This window comes from Macrotis lagotis, chromosome X (assembly GCF_037893015.1).
Source record: "Macrotis lagotis isolate mMagLag1 chromosome X, bilby.v1.9.chrom.fasta, whole genome shotgun sequence".
In the NCBI taxonomy this organism is placed as follows: Eukaryota; Metazoa; Chordata; class Mammalia; order Peramelemorphia; family Peramelidae; genus Macrotis; species Macrotis lagotis.
In genome coordinates this window covers 497,211,548-497,237,440 of record NC_133666.1, presented here as the reverse complement: position 1 = coordinate 497,237,440, position 25,893 = coordinate 497,211,548, and the positions used below count along the sequence as shown (strand labels likewise).

The following is a 25,893-nucleotide window of genomic DNA, read 5'->3' as shown; positions in this document are numbered from 1 at the left end:
CCTGATATTCTAGAAGCAGAGGGTAAACTAGAAATTGAATGAATTCACCAAACACCTCCTGAAAGAGATTTGAAAATAAAAACTGCCTGTAATATTATAGACAAATTTCAGAGTTCCCAGGTCAAGGAGAAAATATTGTAAACAAGTCAGAAAAACAAAATTCAATTAGAGCCACAGTGGATTTAGAGCCACAGAGAAGACAACACAAGATTTAGAAACTTCTACATTAAGGAATTGTAGGATTTTGAATATGATAGTCTAGAAGACAAAAGAGCTTAGATTATACCCAAGAATAAACTACCTAGAGAAACTAAACATATTCTTTCAGGGGAAAAGATGGACATTAAATGAAACAGGGAACTTTCAAAACTTTCCTGATAAATAGCCCAGAGCTGAACAAAAATTGTGATATTTAAATATGAAACTCAGGTGAAGCATAAAAAGGCAAACAGGAAAAAGACAATCATAAGACTTAATGATGTTGAAATGCTTATATTTCTGTATGGGAAGATGATGAACATTCTCATTTATTAGGACTGTTAGAGAAGGATCGTATGTAAACAAGGCACAGGTAGGAATTGACTATAAAGAGATAATATATTAAAAAGATGGAAATAATGGGTAAGAGAGGAATATACTGGGAGAAAAGGAGTAGTAGAATGGAATAAAAAGGCTTTTACAATGGGGAGGGGGGGAGTAAGTGAGCCTTACTCTCTTCTGAACTGGCTCAGAGAATATCAATCACACTCAATCGAGTATAGAAATCTATCTTACCCTAAGAGGAAAGTAGGAGGGGGAGGGGAGGGGGTGATAGAAGAGATGGAAGATTATAGGATGAAGTAGTCAGTCACTAAACACTTTGAGGAGAGTCAAAGTGAAAGGAGAAAGAAAATAGAAAGGGGGAAAGGATGGAGGGGAAATAAAGTTAGAAATAGTAACTGTGAAAAATATAACAAGTTTCTCTGATAAAGATCTCATTTCTCAAACTTAAAGAACTGAGTCAAATTTGTAAATAATAAGAGCCATTTCCCAATTGATAAGTGATCAAAAGATATTTACAGTTTTCAGATTAGATTATCAAAGCTATCTATGGCCACATTAAAAAAAGAGAGATAAGAGAATGCAAATTAAACAATTCTGAGTTTTTAATTTAAATTAAACAATCCTAACATATCTATTGGATTGGCTAACAGAACATAAAAGAGAAAATGACAAATGTTGGAAGGGAGTAAGGAAAATGAGATATTAATGTTGAGCAATTTGGAACTATGCCCAAAGGGACTATAAAAACCATGCCTACGCTTTGACCTAATAATGACACTACCAGGTCTATACTCCAGAAGAGATGAAAAACAGGAAGGAAGCAGACTTATATTAATAAAGATATTTATAGAAGCTTTTTTTTTGATATCAAGGAACTAGATGGCTGAACAAATTGTGGCATGTGATTAAGATGAAATGCTATTCTGTTATAAGAAGTGATAAACAGGATACTATTGGAGCAGCTAGGGGGCGCAGTGGATAGAGCCCTGGCCCTAGAGTCAGGAGTACCTGAGTTCAAATCTGGCCTCAGACACTTAATAATTGCCTAGCTGTGTGGTCTTGGGCAAGCCACTTAACCCCATTTGCCTTGCAAAAACCTAAAAACAAAAATAAACAAACAAAAAAACCAAACAGAATACTATCAGTAAAAAAAATTTAAATGAGTAGATGCAATCAATGGGGAAAATACTATATACAAAGTAATAGCAATATAGAATCATCAGCTGTGAATGACATCTTTTCTCAGCAATACTATCTCCCAACACAATCCTCATGACTTTTTATAATAAAGAGTACCATTCATTCCAAAGACAGTTGATTTTTCTTGAAGTTTCTCTTTTTTTTTGGGGGGGGGGGTTATACTTACTTTTATAACATGACGATTATGGTAATGTTTTGCATGACTACACAATTTTAATCCATATCAAATAATTTGCTTTCTCAATGAAGGGGAGTGGGGTGGAAGAAAGGGAGAGAATTCGAAACAAGTTTTAAAATGAATGTCAAAACTTATTTTTACATGTAATATAGAGGGAAAATAAAACATTATTTTCTTTAATTTAAAAAAAAAAAATCACTGGACTCCCTGAAAGCCATGACATTCTTCCTCCCCAAAAAGCCAGTAATTCAAATATGAAGAAATTATGAAAGAAAACTGCCTAGGTCTACTAGAAACAGAAGATAAAGTAAGAACCAAAAAGAATCCACAAAGTATTTCCTAAGGGAAACCCCAAAAAACTTCCAGCATTGTCAGTGAAAATCTAGAGCTCCAAAGTCAATGAAAAAATACAGCAAGTAGATAGAAAGAAAAAGTATAACTAATGTAGAGCCACAGTCACAATCACAAAAGATTTAACAGATTAGATGCCAATGTAAATGAAAGAAGCATTTGTAATATAATTCCATAAGGCAAAAAGATAGAGGGTTATGCTCAAAATAAATTTACCCCAAAACTTAGTATAATCTTATTGGAAAAAATGGACTTTTATGAAAGAGAGGACTTCTAAACATATGTTTTCATTCCAAGAGAGAGTAAGATTGAGGGGAAGGATTGATACAAGTATTGCTAAGAACCATAATGTCATTACGGGTCAGAGAAGGAGTCAAATAAGAGGGTGCCTGGGAAAAATTTTTTTGTTATGTTTTGATGATATTAAAGAGAAGAGGAAGGAGAAGGTACAGTAAACTAGCAAAGAATAATTGGAGGTGAGGAGTTATGATATGATCAGAGGAAGGGGTAGGAGAGCAAGCAACACTTGAATTTATTTATTCTGAATTGGTAAGAAGATAAAATACATATAGATGTGCCTTTTGGTGTAAGTGTTGTGGAAATTGATTCAAATCATCAGGGACACCTAAAAAAAAAGGAAAAGGAATAACAGGAGAGCAGACTTAGAGAGAGATTATTTACAGACAAAACAAACCTAAGTTAGGAGGTGAGAATAGCAAAAAGTAGCTTTAAAGAAAAAAGAGTAAAAAACTTACAATTCTTACCTCACAAAAACAGTAAAATAACTAATATTGGAGAGACTATGGATGAACAAGAAAATTGATGCTCTGTTGATACAACCATGCTGGAAAGCGATATGGAACTGGGTCCAAAAAGTTATTAAACTCTTCACACCCTTTGACCCCACAATACCAATGCTAGTCATATACCTCAATGGGATCAAAGAAAGAGGAAAGTTCTGTATGTACTAAAATATTTATAAAAACTTGTGATGGAAAATACTATCCACATCAAGAGGAAAAGAACTATGGAGTCTAAATGAGACCAAAAATTAGAATTTCACTTTTTAAATTGGATGGTTGCTTTTTTTCTTCCTCATGATTTTTCCCCTTTTTGCTCTGATTTTTCTTTTACAATATGACTAATATGGAAATGTGTTAAACATAACTGTACATTTATAATCTATATCAGAATATTTGTCATGGGGAGGGGAGAGGGAAGGGAGAGAGGCAGAAAAATGTAGAACTAAACTCTTACAAAAAAATCAATATTAAAAACTAACTTAACATGTAATTGGAAAAAATTAAATTTTAAAAAACTTTAAAATTAATAAATGAATAAAAATATTTATAAAAATATACTTGTAAAAGCTTTTTGTATGGTGGAAAGGAACCAGAAATTCAGGGGATGTCTATCAATTGAGGAATAGTTGAACAAATTATGGTATATGAACTTAATTTAATACTATTGTGCTGAAATGAAGATACAGTTTCAGAGAATTCTGGGAAGACTGATATGGGCAAATACAGAATAAAATTTAAAAACCCAAGAGACTACTTTATACTATAATATCAATCTAGTTTATACTATAATATCAATATCATAAAAATGAATAATATTTCATGACTTAAGAAACTAGTCTGCAAGGATTAGTTAGAAAAACCAAAGAGGAAGAATACCTACCTACTGCCAGCAAGGTAACAGAAAAATATGCTTTTTAACATGGCCAATATGAGAATTTATTTTTCTTGACTAAACTTTTTTGTTACAGGACTTTCTTTTTCTTTATTTCTCCCTACCCTGAAGAATGGGGCAAAAGGATGGAAAAAAGTGCTTGATCATTGAAAGAAAATATTCTTCTTAAAGAAAGGCTGAAAATCTCAACCACTATGAAAAGTTGAGGACAGTGTAGAATGATTTGCATTGAGTTTGTGATATCTGTAATTCCTTTTTTAAAATGTTATTTTATTTTGTATGTAAAGAGTTTTCAACATTCATCTTTTTTCTAAGATTGAGTTTTTCTACCTCCCTCCACTCCCCTCTTCTCATGACAGTGAGTGATCTGATATAGGTTATACATGTACAATCATGTTTATTAGTCATATTAGTCATGTTGTGAAAAAAGAATCAGAACAAAGTGGGGGGGAGAACCATAAAAAAGAAAAAACATCAAAGAAAAGGTGAACATATTATTCTTTGCTCTGCATTCAAATTCCAGTTTTTTTCTCTGAATGTGGATGGTATTTTTCTATCACAAATATTTTAGAATTATCCTTGTTCTGAGGATCCTGCTGAGAGAAGCTAAGTCTATCATAATTGATCATCATAAAATGTTGCTGTTGTGTCCAATGTTCTCCTAGTTCTGCTCACATCACTCAGCCAGCTTGCCCACTCATAATATCTGTATTTCTGCCACAACCAAGTGACTTATTTATATTTTACATGAGATGAACATGTGTGATCAAGGAAGACTAGAACCTCTGGTATAAGGACTACCAAGCCCTTTCAGAGAGCTTTCCTCCTTTGTTGTCTACCTGATCCACCTAACTCTCACCTATGGCTCCAAGAAACTGTAGCAAGAACAGCGGCCACATCCCAGAAAACCTCTTCAGTAGAATGGCTAACCCAGGTAGAAGGTAACCAAGAGGGTTCAAACCCCCATTGGGGAGTTAAAGGTTTAGAGTTGTCTAACCAAAGCATGTGAAGACTTTCCCTGGTAGAATGAGTGGATGAGAACAATTTGTTCCAAAGGCCATGAAAAGCAGCTGAAGCAGGTACTGTGGAGCACTTAGAGCTTATAGATGCTAGGGTCACCCACTACATCTTGAGCCATCAACAGTCATCTTGATTCTATCCTGCCACTTGGAAGATAGTGAGACTGATGACTTTGTGCAACTCTGCCTCACTTAAATACAAGGTATGCACTTAGGAGGGGAAAAGGCTGATCTCTCTCTTAGAGGACAAGGTAAAGAGCCTCAAGAAAGACTTTGGACTCCAGAATTTTGAAGGATATTTAAGTTCTCTACTAAAGAAAAAATTTAATCTAAGAAAGAAGAGAGACTGGACTCTTGTCCAGGGCAGAAGACAGTTATAAGGTAAAAGGTCAGAAAAGAATAGCATTATGTCTAGGACTTAAAAACAGAATTGAGACTTTCTGAACAGTTGCCTATACTCCAAAGAAAGATATAATCATGGAAGCTATCATCTAAGAGATCATCCAGTAAGGATCAAAAGATGAAAAGGGTAGTAGTAGTTAATCGATCATTCACTTAGCAGGTGTAATGAGATAGCTACTAATAAGATAAGAGCAACAGAAAGTTCTGTCACCTTCTAAGGACCATGTATCCAAAACATAACTGAAAACCTTCCAAGATTTGTCAAAACAGATGCCTATTTCCCACTTCTGGTTATTTATTTAGACACAAGTAAGAATGGCAGAAGGAAATGAAAAAGTACTGCCAGATATTACAAAGTCTTAGGTAAGAATAATAATAGGGAGCCAGGCTGTACTCTTCTTGCTGTTGCTCACTGGAAGTAAGGAAGCAAAAGAAGGGGGGAAAAATTATCTGGAAAATGAATAGCAGGCTAAAAAGGGTGATATTTGAAACTGGAAGGCTGACATCTGAAAATATATATATAGGGATGGGAGGTACTTGTTCAATGATGCAATTGATGAGAGACACCTAACTAAAAAGGTCAAGAAATGCATTTGAGCATCCTCTACCCTCAGGAAATCACCATGTCATTGCTCCCTCCTCAAGGGGGAAAAAAAAAGAATTTTTAAGAAAAAGACTCGGGGAGGTAGAGTGGGGCTTGTAGTTTTGAATATGTCCAATTTAAGTGTTACCCACCCTCTTTTAATGTGATTGTATTGCCTTGGGAAGTTGTACTTGACTGTAAATGACCTTTTCTTTCTCATTTTACCTTTTCTATACCCTCTGTTTTAACCCTATCCTTTACTCTGTCCCCTGGGGTAGCAAGGCAGCTAGTTCAGTCTTTTGGAGTTTGCTCTCTTGATTTATGTGGGCTCCAGTTTTTTTTTTTCCAGCAAAGGTTATTTTAACCACAAACCACTGCACTCCATTGTTTTAAAATAAATAGAAACTCAGACTGACAAAAAAAAAGAATGCATTTTGAAAGTTAATCACATGAATTTTAAACTAAATAAAATGTTAGATGAGAAGACACAAAATAATTAACAATGAAAAAGAGAAAAATATCAGTTGAAACCCTAAGGACACAAGAAATGTTACCTTATGGAGATGGCACCAGTCAAACCTTCACTGCAAATGCTGAGACACAAATATACAAAGTTTACATAAAAAAAACTAGTCAAGATGGATGTCTCTCAAGGGAGGAGATGCCTTACCAAATTCCCACAAACCTACTACAGGATAACAATCCAAACTGAATAGTGATCAAGAAATCTAATGAAAAATTACAGACTTCTGCCGAACTAGAACAACAGAAGATAACCAGAAGTACAAGGGAAATTGGAAAAAAGGGACAACAAAAAAGTCAAGAGTTATCTATCACACAACCAAAAACCAATCAGACATGTAGCCTGCAAGTTTCTGTGTCCAGAAGCAGAAAAAGTAGAGGGCTATCCTGAGAAAAACCCCAATTTAGGGATCTTGAAATTGCCCAGAAGTAGCAGTAGGCAATAAACATAGAGCTAGAGTACTCAGACTTCTATATTCCACAAATCAAGGCGCTCTGAAAACCTTAACATTATGTCCTCATTGCCAAGAAGAGGCAAGTGCTCTGAACCTTAAAGATTCAGAGAACTAAACCTGAGAAGCAAAGATAGTTCAGGATCTACTGTAACTCAAGGAAAGATCAAGTATCCATCCAAAAATGAAAAGGGAGTGGGGGGGGGATAGCGGAGAGTGGGCCCTGGACATGGCACAAAAGTTCCAATTCAGAACTAAGCCCAGAGCACTTAATAAATCACAGAAAAATGCTAAGAATATTAAAAGGTAATTATTGGTCTAGAAATTGCTGGTGTTCTTTGCCCTTCATTCTGAAAAAAGATCATGACATCACGGAGGTGATGCCATGACAAGCACGTGAATTGGATTTGAATGAGGAAGTGCTGTGCTAAGTCACTAGCCTCACTTTCTCCTCTCAAGTTATCTGGGTCCAGTGGTCAGATATGAATCAGGATTAACTAGAAATGGCCCTGTGTGTCCAGGGACACAGAGATAGTAAGTGTCAAGTGTCTGAAGTCGAATTTGAACTCAGTCCTCTTGACTTAAGAGCCAGTGCGCTATCCACTGTACCACCTAGTTGCCCCTTGTCTTGAATCCTGGGCCATCTCCAGTCGTCCTGATTTATATCTGGCCACTGGACCCAGGTGGCTTGGGAGGAAAAAGTGAGGCTAGTGATTTAGCACAGTCCCACTCACTCAGATACAATTCGTGCTCTAGAGGTAGAGTACAAGTAAAAGTAACTATAAAAACTACAAGCAAGGAACTTTTTTCCTTTTCAGTGAAAATAAAATGAACTTTCTACAAGAACTGCATAAATAGTAATAAGAAAATGAAGCAAGAGATAAAAGGAGATGAAAAGATATTAAAAACTTAGAACTGAAAAGACTGAACTGTATACCCAAGATGTACTCAAGAACTGTATACCCAAGATGTACCCAAGAATAAACCAAATATAAATCAATGACAGCATGAAATAACAGAACAAAATCAGACTGAAAATAGAATAAAATAAAAGATATCAGACACAGACACACACACACACACACACACACACACACACACACACACATCACTGAACTCCCAGTAAATCAAGTTAGCAGACATTTATTAAGTTCCTATTTTGTATAAGGCACTGTGCTAAGTGTGGGGGGGGAAACAAAGAAAAGCAAAAACCAATCCCTGAAATGACTTCTGGGTCATGAGCAAAAGATGACAGACTAGTTATTTTCTCTGATCCCTATTATCCACTCAAACCTCCCCAAAAGATAAAGCAAATTCAGTTGTTTTCATGGCCTACATTACCCAGAATCTAAAAAGAAGGTCAAAACAAAACACAACTAATGATTAACATCCCTGAGCTCACTTAGACCTCTCCCCCATCCCCCAGTTACCAACAGAGAACCAACATGAGAAGATTCAAGGATGGACCTAAGACAGACTTACATCACAACCTGTATTTTGTTCCTCCCTTCCCTCTTTCCAATGTCACAGAGATCCCAGTTCAGGTTCTGGAAGTTTTCATGGCCTTATCAACCAGCTTGGCCAGTCAATAAAGGAACAAAAACCTACTGGGTCAACAACCTGGAAGTAACAGTACTGCAAAGTTCTGACTAGCATTGGTCAAAGAAAAGAGGTTTTAAACTGCATGTATTGAACCAGAGAATTGAAGAATAGAAATGAAATAGGTTATGAGGACAGGGCATTGTATATGTATATGCAAGACATTGTGTATGTAAGAAGATATGCAGCAGCAGTCTATTAAATGTGAGAGAAGAGCACAGTTATCCAGCTAGGTCCAAGACTGACCACTCACAAATTGGTTGAGGCGGAGACCTAAATTGCTGAATGGTAAACTGTTCAGTGTGAAAGGAGACTGGGACACTTTGAAATCCAGTCCCAAAGGAAATCACAATCAGAACTGAGAGTCAAAAAGTAAGTACCAAAAGGGATGGGGAGGAAAATTGAAGATTCCAGGAAGAAGAAAACTCAAAGACCTTGAACATCAACAGGAAAAAAATCCCAGTAATATTAAAAGAAAATATGCTCACTATGCAAGAAAAAATATTGAACTCAAGGACAGAATGCACAAAGACAACCTAAGGATCACAGGTCTCTCAAAAGAATATAAATGGATAAAATTTTAGCATAATAATGAGGTGAATAATATTAGTGAACTTGTCCAATGTTTCTAAACATAGAAAATTAAATTCTAATGGAAAGAATTCAAATACTGTCTTCAGAAAAAAAAAACCTGCAGGCTGCAAACTCCAAGACACATAGTGTTTAAATTTAACAACAAATGCAAAACAAGTTTTATATGTCATTAAGAGAAAATCTCCAAATACAAAGTAAAGAATATTAAAATAATTCATGACTATATTTCACTTCAAGTAGAAAAAGGAGGAAGGATTGGAATAATGTATTCCAAAAAGCAATGAAGCTCAGAATGCAGTCCAGGGTGACCTATCCTGCAAATATAAGCTTAACCATATAGGACAAAGGATAAGTATTCAATAATATAAAAGTATAAATATAAGTATAAAAGTTTTAGAAAGAAAACCAGAATTAAAGAAATTATTTGTCCCTCAAGCAAATAAACAACAAAAAGGAAGAATGAATAAATGTAGAAGGTAAAGAAAATAACAACAGAAATGACAGAAACCCATACACAGAATTTACAGCAAATTTCTCCAATGCATATAGAACTTAGTCAAAAATATATTTATATTTTATTTATAAAAATAAGAGTCATTCCCCAAGTGGTAAATAATCAAAGGATATAAACCAACAGTTTTTAGAAGAAATCAAGTTATCCAATCGTATGAAAAAATACTCTAACTCAATACTGATTAGAGAAATGTAAATTAAAAAAACTCTGAGGTACACTTCACAACTACCAGAAATGACAAATAGTGGAGAACATAAAAAAGAAATAGGTACACTTATGAACTGCGGGTAAAGTGGTAAACTGGTCCATAAATATAAGGGGAAAAACCTGGTACTATGCTATGCCTAAAATGAAACTGCGTGATACCACTATAAGGTCTTTATCACAAAGACATTAAAAAAAAAGGAAAAGGACCAGGAGATACAAAAATATTTATAGCAGTTCTTTTGGTAAGTGGGAAAGAATTAGAAATCAAGGAGAATAACCAATACTAGTTGTGGCATATGATTTTGATGGAGTACTATTGTGCTACAAAAAAGTGAAGAGGGTAGTTTCAGAAAAACATGGAAAGAATTATACAAACTGATAACATGAACAGTGTACAGTAACAGGAATTTGTAATGATGATCAACTCTGAAAGACTTGTTTACTCTAATCAACAAAATGTCTCAAGACAATTTCAAAGGATTCTTAATGAATACATACATGCTATCCACCTCCTGAGAGAACTGATGCTATGAACACAATATGTACAAGCATATTCACAGCAGTTCTTTTGGTGGTAGCAAAGAATTGGAAAACTGAGGGGATAGTCATCAATTGTGGAATGGCTAAATAAGCTATGCCAGATATGCATAAAATGAATAATGTGTGTGTTCATAGCATGCATATGACTAATAGGCATTGCTCAATAGATAGTCAAAGGATATAAACAAATAGTTCTCAAAAGAACTGCAAAATATTCACAATCACAGGAAAAAATTCTCCAAGGCACTATTAAAATAAGAGAAATAGAATATTGTTTGTCCTTCATTTTCGAAGAAGATCACGACATTGGGGAGGCGATGCTATGACAAGCATGTGAGTTGGATTTGAGTGAGGGGGGTGCTGTGCTAAGTCATCAGCCTTACTTTCTCCTCCAAAGTCATCTGGGTTTAGTGGTCAGATATGAATCAGGATGACTAGAGATGACCCAGATGTGAGGTCATCAGGGTTAAATGACTTGCCCAAGGGCACTCAGCTAGTAGGTGGTAAATGTCTGAGGTCACATTCGAACTCCAGGCCTCCTGAATCCAAAGCCAGTGCTCTATCCATTGCACCACCTATGCAAGTCAACATAATCCTGAGATTTTACCTCAAACCCTACAAAAATGGCAACAGTCAATGTTGGAGAGGTTGTAGAAAGATAAGGCAAGCCAATACATTGCTGGTAGAACTATGAAATGGTACAACCATTTAAGAAAGTAATTTGGAATTATACAAATGGAGCTAAAGTGACCATACCCTTTGAACTAGAGAGTTCATTACTGAGCTTATTACAAACGTTTCTAAATATGCAACATTTATGGCAGCACTTTTTAAGATAGTTAAAAAATTAGAAACAAATGCATATCAATTGGACATACCATATGAACATAACAGAATATCAGTGTTGTAAGAAATTACATGTGTAATAAAAACATAGCACAAAACTGATATAGAGTGAAGTAAGCAGAGCAAAGGAAACAATATAAAAGGTAACTATAAGTGTAAATGGAAAGCAACACAACAAAAAATCCAAAATAAATATAACAAAATTATATAGATCACATGTGACTCAAAGAGATATGAGAAGATACCACCAACCTATCTCTTCAATGAGCTGGGGTTCATAGGTGTTACCATCACACATATTTTGGGGCCTTTTCAATATATCAATTCATTATATCAATCAATTACGCTTACTTTATTTTTTTCTTTAAAAATAGTATATGTCATATGAGATGGTTCTCTTGGAGGGGGAAGAAGGGGTATATGGGATATTGTGTTAATGTAAGAAACAAAAAAAATCAATAAAATTGTATTTTTTTAAAAAAGTTCCTGCTCTCAAGAAGCTCATTAGTGGGGGGGAGAAAAATGTAAACAACAATGTAAAAAAAGCAAGATATAGAAAGAATAAATTGGAGATAATCTGAGAGAGAAGTAACTTATGATTTTCTTTTGGAAATCTGGATACTGTTATTTTGAAAGATTATAAATAAAAAGCAGAGGACAAAGACAAAAAGAATTCTACAATCATATCCTAAAAAGAAGTGCAAAAAGTAAAACCCCAAGAACGTCTTAGCCAAAATCCAAAGTTCCCTTAGCAAAGAAATAACAATACAAGCACCTAGAAATAATCAATCAAATCACAGTCTAGCACATACAAGACCTAGCAGTTTCTAACATAAATTAAGAGAATTTCTTGGAATACAATAGCTCAAAAGGTCCTACAATCAAGATTAACTTATCCTGAAAAAAAGCTAGTAATAATCCTATAAGGGAAGAAATGAATTTTAATGGAATAGAGACTTTCAAGCATTCCTGATGAAATCAGGACATCTGAGTAGGAATTTTAAAATACCAACACAAGAAACAGAAGAAAGGTACATTTACTTTAGGAACTAGAAGAATAACTTACAAACTGTGGTATATGCATGTCATGGAACACTACTGTTCTATTAGAAACCAGAAGGGATGGTAATTCAGGGAAGCCCAGAAGGATTTGCATGAACTAATGCTGAGTGAGATGAGCAGAACCAGAAAAACACTATACACCCTAATAGCAACATGGGGGTGATGTTCAACCTTGAAGGACTTGCTCATTCCATCAGTGCAACAATCAGGACAATTTTGGGGTATCTGCAATGGAGAATACCATCTGTATCCAGAGAAAGAACTGTGGAGTTTGAACAAAGACCAAAGACTATTACCTTTAATTTTTAAGAAAACTGTTATCTCATTACGTAATTTTGCTGTCTCTTATACTTTATTTTTTTTCCTTAAGGATATGATTTCTCTCTCATCTCATTCAACTTAGATCAATGTATACCCATGGAAACAATGTAAAGACTAACAGACCGTCATCTGTGTGTGGGGGGGGAGTTAGAATGGGGAAAAAAATTATAAAACTCAAAATAAAAAAAATCTTTCTTAAAAAACACTAATGGGGGGAAAAACCGTTGTTTCAGAATTAAAATAGGAAAACAAAGAACTACAGTCTGACTCATTCTATTTTAAAGATTTTTAAGAGAAAAATACAGGAAACATTAGTTTATATACAAAGATAAAAAAGGTAGAATTTTGCTAATTTTCATAATTTGAAAATGTCAAAAGAAAAACATACAAAACATGGAAGAAGGCATGGGATAGAGGGCATCCAATAAATCTCATTCTTATCTGCAACAGACAAAAGGCAAACTGAATATACACAAATATCTTGGGATAAAATTATCTCCAATTCAATAAGAGAAAATAGGATAGGGTAATATCTTAAGAGGATTAAGGAAGGGGTGGCTAGGTGGCACAGTAGATAGAGCACCGGCCTTGGAGTCAGGAGTACCTGAGCAAGCCACTTAATCCCATTTGCCTTGCAAAAAAAGAAAATCTTTAAAAAAAAAGGGGGGGGGGGGTAAAGGAATAGCTGCAAGCAAAAGAATTTTTGGGATCCTGGTGTGAAGAAGGAAAAGTCAAAGAAGAGGAGAAAAGTAAAGAACTAATACCTAAGAGAGTGCCTAAGCCTGCTTCTTAGTTGATGAGTGAACAAATTACAGAACACCAACGAAATATTATGGCACTAATGGAAAAATGAAAGAGAAGATTTAAGAGAACTTTGGAAAACATGAACTGACAGAGTGAAGTAAGAAGAACTAGAAAAACAACATATATAAGGATGTCATATTGGAAAGAAAAATAATTTTTAAAGACTTAACTCTGATCATTACAATAACTAACCATTTCTTCAGGGCCTAAGATGTAGAATGCTAGCCCACTTCTGAAAGACAGGTGATAACCACAAAGTGAAGAAAGAAAAATAAATTCTGGGATATAGTCACTGTTTAGATTTGTTTTGTTTGACTATTGTTAAAAGTTTGCTATAGTTTTTTTATTTTTCTTAGTTTTTCATTGGGGAGAGAAAGTTTGTAATAGTGATGTCAAAAAAGAGGGTCATGTACAATTTTGAGATAATATGTAGAATTTATTATGCTTTTAAAAGCAAGCATTATGAAATGGAAATTCATGATTTAATACAGTCCTCTTTTGTGCTATGCTATGAGTATGAAAATTCATTTATATTTTGGTATTTAAGTACAGAATAAAAACATTTTAAACACTTTTAGTTTTCAAGCAAGTAGTATGAAACTATGGAGGCAACTTTGACCTCATATGTATCCTTAAAACTTAACAGGACGAAACCCATAACAGAAGATGGTTAGAGGAGGCAGAGATATACCACTGAATATTAAGGCATAATTATGTGAGAAACTTTACATTATGGGTAGAGGAACACAGTAGAGAGCATTTCAATAAAAGTAGAACAACTGGGCAGAAAGAGGAAACAAATGAGTAGTGTGGGAAACATAAGTCTGGCTCAAAGACATAACACTATCATTATAGGGTACTATAATTATCCAATTATCTTCTGGAGCTAAAAGCAAAGAAGGTAATAACTTCTTGACCATGATTTCCATCCTTCAAAATCTGGAAAAAGGGAAAAAAATTCTATTCTAGATCTGAATCTCACAAAAAGAACCAGGAGTTCCTGGGTTGGAAATATGGTGGACAGCTAGAACAAAGGAACCACTCCTTTCCAGGGTTTAAGCATAGCTTGACATGTATTCCAGATTTGGGGAAAGCATATTTCAAAGGGTTAGAAGGTTAAGTTAGATCCCATGAGCCCAAATTTTTACTGGGGGGGGGGGGGGGGGGGAGAAGGGAGGGGAAAAGTATAGGTGGGATAGGAGAGAACCAAGACTAAAATTCTAAGTCAAAAATGGGAAACAATCCCAATGAGGAGGTAAAATGAGATATTTGAATGTTGTTAATCAATCATTTTCAAGACCCCATTTGGATTTTTCTTTCTAATAATATTGGAATGGTTTGCCATTTCCTTCTCCAGCTCATTTTAGAAATGAAGAAACTAAGGCAAAGGGGTTTAAGTGACTTGCTCAGGGTCATATAGTTACTAAGTGTCTGAGGTCACATTTGAACTCAGGAAAGTCTTCCTGACTTCAAACCATTGCCTTTATCTGCTGCACTACTACCTGCTCTAATAGCTGTCTGAATAGACCAATATTTAAATCCATTCAGAAATCGTGAGCAAACTTAACTTTTTTAAAGAAATTTACAAAAGATAAAAGTAAGACTTTAATGTAAGAGAATACAAAAGCACAACTGTACAGTGTTATTAGTGCAAAAGTTCAAAATGAACAGAGATTGATAAAGGAAGTTAAGGACAATAAAAAGATGGATTTTGTTTGTTATTTTTTAATGTTTAGTTATTTGGGAAAAATATGAGGAACAAAGTAAGGATAGAATTTGCTTATCTACACAAAGGGGTAGAAAATTTAATCATATATAATAACAAAGAGAAGACAGAACCATTCTATCCACAATTTGCTGTTTTCTCAGTCAAGGAGAATGCTCTTTGTACTGAAAATGTTGAAATAAAAATTCCAAATGAGAATCAATAACTCTCTGATAAAGAAATAATAAGCAAGTATTTAATTACCCTCGATGAAACCAAGTTACTTAGCCCAAATAAGAGCTATCCTTTCTTCTCCTTCTTGAAATGAATTCACATTTGTGAATGAGTCATTTTAAGTAATAATGAAAGGGGCGGCTAGATGGCGCAGTGTATAAAGCGCCGGCCCTGGAGTCAGGAGTACCTGGGTTTGAATCCGGTCTCAGACACTTAATAATTACCTAGCTGTGCGGCCTTGGGCAAGTCACTTAACCCCGTTTGCCTTGCAAAAACCTAAAATAAAAAAAGTAATAATAAAATGGTGGTAGAAAATGAGATGAGTACCTTTAGACTGAATAAAAGTAAATGTTCCTATCCTAATGTTTTTGTCCTTCAATCTCAAAGAAGACCACAACATCAAGAAGGTGATGTCATGACAAGCGAATGAATTAGATTTGAGTGAGAGGATGCTGTGCTAAGTCACTAGCCTCACTTTCTCCTCCAGAGTCATCTGGGTCCACTGGCCAGATATGAATCAGGACGACTGGAGATGGCGCCAGATGGTAGAAAATCAGAGCTAAGTAATTTGACCAGGGTTACAAAACCAGTTACTGTCTGAGGCCAGATTTGAACTCTCGTCCTCCTGACTCCAAGGTCAGGGCTCTATCCACTGTGCCACCTAGTTTCCCTTGTCCCTGTCCTAATTATTTAAGAAAAAAAAAGGGAGGGGGCAGGATACACGAATGGGGGTCTAGGACGAGGGTGTTCAAAATAGTCACTATGATCTTCCCCTCTCTCCTATGACTCACTGCAATTTCATGGAATAAGTTTTCAGATATTCACAGATCAGCTCCGTATAATTGAATGATTTATACAGATAGCAAGCTTCAGTGAGAAAACATGTCATCATTCCTAAAACTCACCAGAACATCAAGTAATATGATAGCAAGCTTCAGTGAGAAAACATGTCATCATTCCTAAAACTCACCAGAACATCAAGTAATATTCAGCATAGGGATGACATTGTGCTTCAGCAGCCCACCTTCACCACTGTCACAGTACATTAGTCGCCTTAATCAGTACTCCAATCACTCTGCCCCTTGGCTCAATACTAAAGACTAAAAAAAGAAATGACCAAAGTGACTCCATTCCACAAAATGTGTGGAGAACAGCTACTTAATGATAAGTAGGCAATAGGAAAAACTCAATTGTAAACATATCTTGAATATAAATCAATCCAATTTTTTATATGTATGTGAACATATTAGGCATGTGTATAGATATACATATATACATATCCACAGACATATGCATATCCATCCATCATTCATTCAATCATTCAATCTAAGAGGATATTATTTGGGCATTCTCTCTCCTGAGAAAAGTGTACCCACCAACAGAGTTCTTATGACTAGGGGTCAAAAATAGGTCAAACTGAAAGCAAAAAAGGGTATTAATATTAGTATGCTAAGAAAGACTGCTCTCAATAATAGCACTTTAACTTCCCATGGCAAAGATTTAGTTTTTATATCTTTTCAAGCCAGCTGAGAGGAAGTATGCAGTTCAGCAGCATCTGTGGAAACACAGGATAGATAAGTAAAGCATTTAACGAAAATGAAAGAATAGAGCAAAAAAGAAAACAGGGGTTTTCTCAAGGAACATTCACCATGTACCTGGAAGGTTTGTAATTGGAATGAGAAAATGTCCCAGTTCCAAGGCAGAGATGACAAAATACATTTTACAAATGTTAAAGAAGTCCATTTACATAAAATTATAGAAATGAAGGAACAAACCAATTAATCAATTAATCAACCTTAAACCCTACTATGTGCCAGTCATTGAGGGTACAAAAAGAAGAGAAAGATAGCCCCTGCCCTCAAGAGGCTGACAATTCAATGGGAGAAATAACATAAATATAAACAAAGCAAGTTATATAAAGGGCAAATAGGAGATAATTTTAAATGTTAAGACACTGGGGGGCAACTAGATGGTGCAGTGGATAGAGCACCGGTCATGAAGTCAGGAGGAACTGAGTTCAAATCTGAATTCAGACACTTAATAATTACCTAGATGTGTGACCTTGAGCAAGTCACTTAACCCTACTGCCTTACCCCCCCCCAAAAAATGTTAAGACACTGGAACTGAAGGGACTGAGGAGGATCTACTGTAGAAGGTGGAACTTAAAGAAATTGGGGAGGTCAATAGTGGAGTACAGAAGAGGGTGCATTTCAGGAATGGAGGATATTCTGAGAAAATGTCCAGAGCCAAGAAATGATGGGTCTGTTCATGGAACAATTAGGAGTTCAATGTCACTGCAGCAAAAAATATATGTTGAGGAGAAAGATGTAAATAGGCTGAAAAGGTAGGAGGAAGTATGTTATGAAGGGTTTGAATGTCACTAAGAGCATTTTGTATTTTCTCCTGAAGGCAAAAGAAAGTTGCTGGAGTACTGAGTGGGAGCCAAGAAGTTTTCAGGAGTGGAGAGAGAATAGTGGTTGAGGATTAACTGGAATGGGGAATAGACTGGAGTCAAGGCAGACTCACTAGTACTCCATCCAGATGTAAGATGATGAAAACCTGGACTAGAATGGTGGCAGAGTCAGAGGAAAAGAAGGGAACAAATGTGAAAGATGTTCTTAAGATAAAGCTGACAGACCTTGGGGAAAAAAACTGAATATGGGGTGGGGGGGCAGAGAGTGAGAAATAATGAAGAATCCAGGTTGACAAGCTTTTATAAAAAAACAATGAGACCATCTACTTTCTTGCATAGTTTGTAACATTTTATTTCTTAAATAGCAATTGAGACTTCCTATTAGTAGGAGACTAATTAGGGCTGCTAGGTGATGCAATGGATGAAGCCTGGCCTTGGAGTAAGGAGGAGAGGAATTCAAATTCGGCCTCAGACACTTGATCACACTGGATGCGTGACCTTGGGCAAGTCACTTAACCCTGATTGTCTCACATCCAAGACCATCTCCAGTCATCCTGATTCACATCTGGTCATTTGACCCAGAAGGCTCTGGAGAAGAAAGTGAGGCTGGTGACCTAGCACAGAACCCCCGTACTCAAATCCAACTCATGTGCTTGTCAGGGCATCACCTCTCTGAAGTCACAATCATTTTTGAGAATGAAGGACAAACAACATCATCATCATCATCATCATCATCATCATCATCATCATCATCATCTTTAACTTGTTCATCAAGTAAAGTATGACCACTTAACCCCATTTGCCTGCCACTTAACCCCATTTGCCTTGCAAAAAACCTTAAAAAAAAGAGAGAACATAAAAGTATGATGGCTAAAGTGTTAGACTTGAGAGTTCCAAAACCTAGATTCCATTCTCACCTTAGTCACTCAGCTAGCTGTGTGATCATAAGAAAGACACTTAATATCTCAATACCTTCAATTTCTTTAAAATTGAAATAATTACATTTGGGGTTGTTGATAGAAATACTCTGTAAATCTTACTGTCCCATGTAAATAGGAATGGGGGGGGGTGTCATGAAGGCAGCATCTTCCGGGGACTCCTTCCCCCCAAACTCCAAAAAAAACAAATGATGGCCATGTAAATAGGAATCATCATTAATCTCTCTCTCTCTCTCTCTCTCTCTCTCATACATACACACACGCGCGCGCACACACACACACACACACACACACACACAATTCTTAATGGTCTCCAATTTGGTCTTCCAAATAATAGTAACTCAACCACAATTCTTTCCACTCAGAGCTATTCAAATAATCTTATGCAAATTCTATTTTTATCACAACACTTTAGGATCAAAGACCCATAACAATTACTTATTCTAAATTCAATCAGTCTGAATAAATATTCAGACCTAATATCAACTGGTTACAAAGTCCACTAATTTCATTCTACAGAGCTCCCTAGTACTAATCAAACTAATTTTCCTAAAGAAACTACAAAAATTCTCCTGCCTCCTCTTTCTGAAATGTCTTGCCTCCTATATTCCACTTCATGAACTCAAATCTTTCAAAACTAGGTTCAAAATTCAAGTCCTTTAAGTTTGATTCCATATAATTCTATTCATTTAACGATTCACTTCCATACAATTTGTATTAATACTTAAACTCAATAGTTATTAAGTGCTTTCTCTGTGCAAAGCACTATTCTATGCACTGGTGGTAAAAAAGAAGTTCATATTGTTTTGTTTTACATAAGAGTCTGCTCTCATAAAGGTTTATAGTCTCCTGAAAAGAAACTAGGATAGGTACATGGGTAAGTATTAAAAATAGGAATTTGAGGGGTGGCTAGGTGGCACAGTGGATAAAGCACTGGCCCTGGAATCAGGAGTACCTGGGTTCAAATCCGGTCTCAGACACTTAATAATTACCTAGCTGTGTGGCCTTGGGCAAGCCACTTAACCCCATTTGCCTTGCAAAAACCTAAAAAAAAAAAAAAAAAAAGGAATTTGATAAGGGGAAAAAAGGATAATGTTCTTATAATAAAAATGATGGTAGAAAATGAGATGAATACGTTTAGATTGAATAGGGGTAAATGCTCCCATCCTAATGTTTCTGTCCTTCAATCTCAAAGAAGATTGAAGGAGGTGGGAGGTTGTTGAGGAAGGAATGGTAAGTAGAAATGGAAGGAGATAAAGCTTATAAAAGGATAAAATACATCTGAGCTAAGCCTGGAAGTAAGATAAGAACTCTGAAAGGAAGAGAGGGAGATTATATGACAAATAAGAAAGGAAGAGCACATAAATACATGGAAGTAGGTAGATGCATACAAAAAAAAATTTATATGGTAATCCAAAATAGCTGAAACTAGATAAAGGAAAGTGCCATAAATTATGTCTAGGAAGGTGGGCTGGATATCATCCATGAGAACTTATTGCTTAAGTATTCTTCAACTGTTTCTGTTAATGTATACACCTTTTCCTAAAAAAACTAATTAATTGCTTGAAGATTTCCAAAGTGCCTACTTATTGTACTTTATTGGTCAGTATTCAGTCAGTAATTCATCAAGAAATGGTGTTGTTTAGATCACCACCTAAAATGTAAGGCGATATTATTTAAGTTGATTTTATGGCAATGTTATTTTTAATTTGTTCTTTTTTTTTGGTATCACATCAGATTGGAGCTTTTGAATTCCAATAAACTGCACGAAGTAACGTATCTCTAGAAAGGGAGATTTAGTAAAATGGTATAGTAAGAACCAAAAGAAAAACCTGTGAAGCTAGCTTTATGGATTATTTGTTTAATGATAAAACATAAAGCATTACCTATGGCAATTATCAGCAGGATAACTTGCTACTAACTGATATCAATCACCAGGAAAATGAGAACATAACACACACACACACACACACACACACACACACACACACACACATGCATATACCATATTTCCCCATATATAAGATGCACCCTTTTTCGAAAAATTTGGGGTCTAAAAACTGGAAGCATCTTATACAGTGGTTGCAGATTTTTTTATTTGCATTTCCCACTTTTTCACACTTGTCTGTCTTTGCACTCATTGTTTTGCATTTGTTACAAGGATATTTGGTTACCTTTTGCCATGCTCTACCCAGAAATGGCTCAGAAAAAATTTTCATATGGTGCTGAATTCAAGTTCAAAGTGATCCAGTTTGCAAAAGTGAATGAAAATTGTGTTGCTGAATGCAAGTTTGGTCCTCCTCCAACTGAGAAAAAAATTGGAGACTGGCTACAGGAAGAAGAAACCAAATTGAAAATGCCACAGCAAAAGAAGGCCATGAGAGGCAAGTCAGCCAAATGTGACCTGATTTAGAGAAGAAATTGAAGAGATGATTTGAAGAGCAAATAACTACTGGAATTCCTCTGTCCACAAAGATGATTCAACTTTAGGCAAGAAGAACTGGTGATGATGATGGGGCAGCCCTGAATGAAGTCAGGAGTACCTGAGTTCAAATCTGGCCTCAGACACTTAATCATTACCTAGCTGTATGGCTTTGGGCAAGCCACTTAGCCCCACTGCCTTGCAAAAAAAAAAAAAAAAGAATAGCTGCTCTTGAAAAAGAAGTTACTGATTTCAAAGAACACAATTGGTGCTTCAGATTCAAAAAATGGAATGTACCAAGCACATGTTCATGCGGTACCAGACTTGTCCAAAAGATGCCTGAAAGTTATAAGGAGAAGGTCCTTGAATTTCATGGTAAATAAAACTTTAATTCAATACTTTATGTAATACATTTTTTTTCAAATTTCAGGCCCCAAAATTAAGGTGCATCTTATACATGGAAAAATATGGTATTTATTTAGTTTTGAAAAAGTATTTTTATAAATTTAAAAATATATTTCCCATAAAGTTATCTCAGTCCTTCAGGGCTTAACATTCTTCCTCCTAATGAGATGAATCTCAAAACTGAGATTCAGGCTCATAACAAAATCACTAAAAATCAACATAAATTTATTATGAACCTCGACACTCTACTTCTTAGTGAAGTTAGCAACATTATACTAAGCAAAAGGACTTCTCTAAATCTATATTGTCTATAGTCCCAGAACCAAAAAGAACCATGAAATTAGGATCCCTGTGAATAACAAAATCACAGATGGTATAAACTTGAGAGAATGTCTCTTATTTCCAAAACCATTTCAGTCAAAAAAAAAAAATCAACCTAATATAAATCACTATAAAGCTTCCTTTTACCTCTACTTTAATCAATTAGACAATATTATTTCTACATGTAAAATGTAACCTTTTCCAAGCAAATGTATTATAAAAAATATGCACTAAAATCCATCAAAATAAACAAAAAAGGCAGACATCATTCAACAAAAAAAATCCTAAAGAGCAATCTCTTAAGTTATTACTTAAGATCAACAGTTCAAGTTATTTTCTATCCAAAAAAAAATAGTATATTCATGCATCTTCAATACACGATTAGCCCATATTTTTCAAAAAGAAGTGTTGTAGACAACTTCATTTTAATGAAATTTGTGTGCAAAAAACAAATCCATCACTTTAACAATATACTTGGAAAAGAAAGTAGAGAAATTGTTTATACTCTTAGACCTAGTGATATTATTACTGGGCATAGGATCCAAGAATAAAGACAAAGAGATATGTCAAAATATTTCCAACAGTCTTTTTTTTAGGCACCAAGAAACAAAACCAAACCAAACTACAAAAAACAGAAACAAAGTGGATGCCTACCTCTTGGAAAATGGTTGAATTCACTGACTCATATTAAATAATAGAATATTTTCCACTGTAAGAAACAACAACATGAGGAATTCAGGAAAAATTACTGAAAGATACAGAGTGAAGAAAACAGAAAAGAATACATACACACACACACACACACACACACACACACACACACACAAAATGGAAATAAAAATGCAACCAACACTAAAAAGCATAACTGCAATAACCAATCTTGGACCCAAAGAACAGACGATGAAGTACATTTAGGCAAGAGAGATGGGATAGACTTCACCAGCTGGAGTCAAGATAGCAGCTTGAAGCTAGCATGTTCTGGGAAGCTTTTCTCTACTCAAAGTTAAGTGAAGCCACTGCAGACATTAAAACTACAGATCCCACAAAAAAAAAAAAAAAAGCAAATTCAAAACAGATTTTCAGTGAAGGTCTGTATCTTTGCGGAAAAGGAGGAAGTAAAGCCCAGCTAGGCAGAAGAGCAGGAAAGCCAGTGGGAGGCTTTTAGCAACAGGGCAATCTAGATCCCAACAGTTTGACAACAGCAGTGGTCCTGGCAGCTGGATAGCAAGCAAGCAGGGAGGGTCCCAACCCCAAACAAAATCTGAACCCTGGGAACATTGAGGCAAAAGACAGGACTGGGTTGGGAACAAACCACTGTATAGGCAGAACTTAGACAAAAAAGGAGGAAACAAACCTCTGTAAAGGCAAGTTCTAAACTGCACAGTAAACATCTTAGTCAATGACAAGCCAGGGATCAGACCCCAGCATAAAAAGTTTAGGTCTAGAATCCCTATACCCAAGCATAAAAGCTCAAACAATCAAAACAAGCAAAAAAGCTAAAAGAGCAATCACTACAGAAAGCTACTATGCAGATAAAGATAAGTGCCAACTTAGAAGATGAAAGCAGTGGAAAATTACTTTCTTGGGAAGTCTCAAAAGAATTTAGAAATTGGATTCAAATCTAAAAATTCATAGAAGAGCTTAAAAAAAGAATTTAAAAACCAAAGAAGAAAAATGAAAAAAAAAAAAAAAAAGAAATGAGAACTGTGAAGAAAAATTAGAAAAATTGACCAAAGAAAGTAAAAATAACCAACTGGAAAAACTGACCAACTGACTAAAACTCAAATTGAAAAACTGGAAAAGGAAAGCAATTCATCTAAAACTCAAATCAACCAATTGGAAAGGGAATGCAACTCAGAAAAAAAAAGTAAAATTGGAAAAGGAAACACAAAAGCCAAATGAAGAAAATAAAACCCTAAAAATTAGAATTGAACAAATAGTAACTACAAGATTCCATCAAACAAAGTACAAAGACAGAAAAAAATTGAAGAGAATGTAACTTGTAGTTAAAACAAACAACCTGGAAAATAGATACAGGAGAGATAATTTACAAATTATTGGACCAGAAAGCCTAGATCAAAAAAAAAAAAAAAAGAACCTGGAAATTATCTGTCAGTAAATCATGAGGGAAAACTGTCCAGAGTAATTCGACAAAAATAGCCACTGAAAGAATACATAGAACTCATTCAAAAAGAGACCCCAGGATTAAAAACTCCAAGGACTATCATAGTCAAATTCCAGAATTCTCAAATAAAGGAGAAAATTCTGCAAGCAGAAAAAAAAGAAGCAATTTAAATACAAAGGAACTACAATTGGATTTATTACAGGGGACTTATCAGCTTCAACACTGAAGGATCCAAGGACCTGAAATACCACATTATGGAGGGCAAAGAACCTTGGATTACAACCGAAATTCAGCATATTCTATCGGGGTAAAGATCCATTGAAGAGAACCAAAACGGCAATCTTAAATTTGAGACAAATAGCTGGGTGAAAAAAGCTGGAGTATGTATATATACTTATGTATCTAAGCTTCCTATGACCTACTTTAATTCTGTCTTGCTCATAGAGTTAAGCACTTTCTCTGGTAGGGGCATCCTATGCTGGGCAGTCCTGAGTCTGTGTCTCCTGTACCTACAATCAATTGTAAAGTTTTTAAGAGAGACTTTCAGCACTTAGAGACTCTACAGTTAATTAAATCTGAAGTGACTTTACTGATGCTTAGAGGTTTGTAGTATCACAGGAGAAGACAAAGAGATTAGAAAATGATTTTATCTTAATCCATATTTAAATTAACTAGGGTTTAAGTACCCTGGTTGGGGAGCTGAGTCTGGGGAAGAGTACTTGGGGAGGGCTGTAGGATTATGGTTAGAAAACTAAAGAGATAGAAGGAGAGAATATATTTAGAGGGACTGGATATGAAAACATCATGAAAAAATTTTGCGTAGCTGGATGATTTGGCTAACAATTGGTGGGAGTATGGTTGGGGGGGGGGATACAAATAGTTCATGAAATGATTTGGCTTTCGATGATGCTATGGCTCATGAGGATTGTGTATCCATGGAAGGTACATGGAAAAAAAAGATGTAAGTTATAAAGTGATTATAATTTGATGTGATTCATGACTGTTGAGAAGTATATTTCTAATAAAACAGAGAAGGGAAGGGTACTTAGTGACTATTTGGCAATGCTGCTTATCAAGCACTCAAGCAATCAACATATCAATCTTTGATTGATTGTACTTTGATAGTACTTTGAGTTTCTCAATCAAGCAAGCAATCAATCATTCAACTTTCACTGGTATTTTGATTGATAGTACTTCTATCGGGTCAGATAAGAAAAAGTGTAATTTGACAAATGGAATATAAGTACAAGACAGGGTAAAAACAATAAATATATTTGGCCCTTCCTACTCTACAGGAAGGGGAGGGAAGGAAAAAAAGGGAACAAAGTTCTGATAAAAGGGAAGGTGAAAGTATAAGTGAAAATAAATCGAAAGTCAAAATTTAAAAGAAAAGTTAAAGGGGAAATGGAGTAAAACACTGGTGAGGAGGAATAAGAGGAAAGGAAAAAGTAAAGTATAAATGGGGAACGATAGCATGAAAGGAAATACAGAATTAGTAATTTTTACTGAGTGGATTAAAAAACTCAGTACTACAATATATTGTTTACAAGAAACACATTTGAAGTAGAGATACACACAGGGTAAAGGAAAAAGGCTGATTCAAAATATATTATTCTTCAGCAGAAGTTAAAAAAATCATAGTAGTGATCCTGATCACTGAAAAAGCAAAAGCAAAAATCAATCTCATTGAAAGGGATAAGAAAGGAAACTACATCTACTTAAAAGGAACCATAGTCAATGAAGATATACTGTTATTAAACATGCATGCATCTAAATACATAGTGTTCAAATTCCTAGAGAAGAATTAAGAGTCAATTACAAGGAGACATAGACAGTAAACTTTAATAATGGGGGGCCCTCAGCATACCTCTCTCAGAATTAGATAAATCTAAGCACAA

The 25,893-nt window shown here is 35.2% G+C and overlaps 1 protein-coding gene and 1 long non-coding RNA gene across 2 annotated transcripts in view; one reads left to right on the top strand and one right to left on the bottom strand.

The window, feature by feature from the left end:
* Positions 1 to 25,893, bottom strand: part of ZNF236 (zinc finger protein 236) — a 222,667-nt gene that overhangs the window by 152,102 nt on the left and 44,672 nt on the right.
* The window catches only part of LOC141499992 (uncharacterized), a 33,956-nt gene continuing 32,252 nt past the window's right edge, over positions 24,190 to 25,893 (top strand). The window contains exon 1 of the long non-coding RNA XR_012471817.1: positions 24,190 to 24,375. This is a non-coding gene — a long non-coding RNA (uncharacterized LOC141499992). The remainder of the gene's footprint in view (positions 24,376 to 25,893) is intronic.